We start from the raw sequence: 3,691 nt of genomic DNA on the forward strand, positions 1-3,691 counted from the left end.
GATTAAACATGAAAATTTGAGAAAAATTGAGGAAAATTTGATGAATTACACTAATTATGATGGTGCATGACGCGGAAAACAAGGAAAGGGGTAAATTAAAAACAACCTGATCTTTTAGGGCTGATAACTTTTACATTAAGTAAATTCCACGGCATGGCAATAGACTCACCACACCGTGGGGTTTGTTTCACACACACAAAAACGGGCAAAAATCAGAGTTCACAACAAGGGTACAACTCATCCATGTCGTGGCAACAAGAATTTCCAAAAATTTCAAACATTTTAAAAACCAATTCACTAATCCCCCACACATCAAGAAAATCAGAAGTGACACGAGAAAACAAAATATCCTAGAAACAATGAAAATGAAAAAAAAATAAATGTAAACTAAAGAAAATGAAATGGAAATGCAAACTAAACACGAGTTGCCTCTTGGAATCGCTTCTTTTGAAGGATTCATAAGCCAAAATCCTTCCCACTCTACGTTGCTTTGGGTGGAAATTGAATCCCTTCATCTCTAATATCTTCCTTTTGAAAGAAGCTACCTATCTTTTGTAAGCCTTCTTCGAATTCTCGTTCTTTCTTGGGTTGGCATTTTCTTCGTGATTGTACTGTACCCCAATACTTACTCCAACTTCGTTCTTTTTGTTTCTTTCTAGTTCTTTGGGTTATCAATCGGTGTACTATATGGTTGTCTCTAGTAGCAACAGAGGCTCTGAATTTTTTCCATTTTCATTTGTAACAACCAACACTTGAGCGTTCGAGTTTGTCCCGGTATAATTCAAATTTGTGCTCGGTAAACATTCATGAATGAGCTTGGCTAGTTGCCCCACTTGTGTCTCAATGTTCACAATTGACGCTTGCCGATTTCTCAGAGTAGCATCCATATTGTCATTCCTCTTCTCACTAGCCTCCATGAATCTATTCAATACCGACTTGAGATCAATTTCTTCTTGACTTGCACTTGTTCTTTTTGGTAGAAACCTCACCCTTGTTGTCGGCATCTTTCTTCTTTCTATTTCTTGTACTCTTCATAGTGCTTTTTCCCTCTCTTTGGCTTCCTCTAATCTTCATCAAAGCTATCACCACTTGAATAACAAACTTGAGATTGCTTGTTTCCATTCTCTTCCAAATCGCAATCTTTCATAAGATGTAGCCAACTACAATTGTCGCATCCAACTTGAATCGCATGATTTTATTTTCCCATCTTTATGATTGTCTTATCCATGTTGTTGAGCTTTTCAATTTTAGAAGCAGTGTTGTCTTGGCCTCCATCTCCATTCGATTTTCCTCTAGTAACATCCTCCCTTGGGTTGTGGTATTCCCATGAGTGCTTTACAAATTCTTCAATAAAAGCTTTGTTAGTGGTTGGATCTTTCTTTGGCATGGACCCTTGGGAATCGAATAGTTGCCTTGTGCTCCCGTTTATTCCATCATAGAAACTTGTAATTTCTTGTTGCACATTTAAGTCATGTTGAGGGAAATTTAGTAACATGCCCTTGTAGCACTGCCATGCTTCGTATAACGACTCCCTTATCATTTTGTTTGAAATTTGCAATGTTCCTTTTCACCTTAGAAATCTTCGAAGGTGGACTAAATTGTTGAATAAATTATTTTTAAAATTTTGCCCATATCGTGATAGCTCCAGGTGGAAGTGATTTCAGCCAATCCATTGTCGTGTCCTTTAGTGTGATTGGAAGCATTCTTATCATCATTGCGTCCTTGGTAACAATTGGAGTATTAAAATAATTCGCTATATCTAACACATCGTCAATGTGCTTGTACATATCCTTGTGGTTCTTCCCAAAGAATGGTATTTCCTTGAGCATACTAAGGATATGTCCCTTATGCTCAAAATTTGTTGCAGCTAGAATTTCGGGTGGTACTAGACTCGGTCCATTGTCATCACACAGACAACAAGTATATCAACATAACCAATCAAGGGTCAGCCTTGGTGCCTTAGACCCGCTAAACCCAATGAGGAAACTAACCTTGAAAAGCTGAATGAAACGAAAGATTCATGACTGCTGATCCTACAGATCCCCGAGCTATCAACTGCCAAATAAAAACCAATTAACATTTGGGATCTACATCATAACCAAAAATCCCTACTTGGGGTAAAAAGACCATTTTACCCCTAACCTAGCTTGGTCCAAGAATGAAGCCTATAACCACAATCTAATGGGCCCAAAAGTTAAAAAATCCATCAAGGCCCAAAAAATGGCCCAATTTCCAATTAGGCCCAATCCCTTCACATGGGCCTTATCCCAAAGCCCAATAATGTTCATGACCCAAAACTCCCAAATTCAGATGGCTCAACTAAACCCTAACCTTCTAATCCCAAATGAGGCCCAAACCAAAAGGCCCAACATCGAAATGCCATCAGACTAAGTACGTTGGGCGTACTCAGCTGGTACGCTAACGTTCAAGCTTATACGCCCGACATACTCTTCCAATTCGGCCAACTTCTTGATTTAGCTCTTTACCCATTAAGACTTTGTTCCAGAATGCACATTTGACCTCTTTAAGCTGAAATATCACATAAAGTTGCTAACTTTACGTCCATGCATGACCATAAGAAGCTCTAAAGCTCAACAAGGACTTAATAAAGGAATTAATGAATGCATGAGGCCCCTAAACTCCACAAAATTGGAACCTTTATGCCAAAGGAGCCCATTAAGAACTTAGATATGAAAGAATAAGCATTTTGCACGTCCTAATCCCATCCTCCATCCAAACCATGGCTAAAAACATAACAATTTAACCCAAAACAAGATCTAAGAATCTAGCAATCAAGATGGGAACTTGATACCTCAAAAGCTTGGAAAATAAGGAGGTGATTCTGGATCCAAGAACTCCTCTTCAGGCTAAGCAACTTTTAGCTTCTTCAACTCCTTCAAAATGTACAAAAATGAACACTAAAAGCTCTCCAAAGGCTCACACACTCAACAATGGAAGCTAAGACTTAACTGGATAGTAGAGGATGATAGGGAGGCTAACACTTGGGACTTAATGACTTTATATAGGGCTTGAACCTTAAAAATTAGGGTTTTGGGTCTGATCGCGTACGTTGCGAGTACATCCTTGTACACAACGCGTACATACATGCCTCCGCGATCCACTTAATGGACCAACTACGCCCCGCGTATACAAGGCTTACGCCCAACGTTCGGCCTGGACTAGCCCACACATAAAAGGCCCAAAACACTAAGCCCGAAGCGACATAGCTGTTTTAAACAATTAAATAAATAATACCTTGGATCCATCAGGTGTTACAATTCTCCCCCACTTGGATCAGACTTCGTCCTCGAAGTCTGCTGCCCCGAACAACTCTGGATAGTGCTCCCTCATCTCCTCCTCATGCTCCCAAGACCACTCAGAACCCTTGCAGTGTAGCCACTACACCTTCACCAACTCCGTAACCTTGTTCCTAAAGGTCTTCGTCTTCCGATCTAAAATTGCCACCAATCTCTCAATATAATTCAGGCGGTCATCCACTTGAATATCCTCTAAAGGTACAACTGGGGAATCATCCACTAAACACTTCTGCAGCTAAGAGACGTGAAACATGCTATAAATCTGATTGAGCACGGCTGGAAGATCTAGACGATACACAACTTGGCCCACCAAACCAAAACCCTGAAGGGACCAATATACCTGGGGCCCAACTTGCCCTGCTTCCTAAACTGGA

At 40.2% G+C, this 3,691-nt stretch overlaps 1 non-coding gene across 1 annotated transcript; it reads left to right on the forward strand.

The window, feature by feature from the left end:
- Positions 1-1,466: 1,466 nt before the first annotated feature.
- Positions 1,467-1,574, forward strand: LOC111899754 (small nucleolar RNA R71). Its single transcript, XR_002853031.1, has one exon. It is a non-coding gene; the product is annotated as a small nucleolar RNA R71 (small nucleolar RNA).
- Positions 1,575-3,691: the final 2,117 nt, after the last annotated feature.

Source organism: Lactuca sativa, chromosome 4 (genome assembly GCF_002870075.4).
Source record: "Lactuca sativa cultivar Salinas chromosome 4, Lsat_Salinas_v11, whole genome shotgun sequence".
Taxonomy (NCBI): domain Eukaryota; kingdom Viridiplantae; phylum Streptophyta; class Magnoliopsida; order Asterales; family Asteraceae; genus Lactuca; species Lactuca sativa.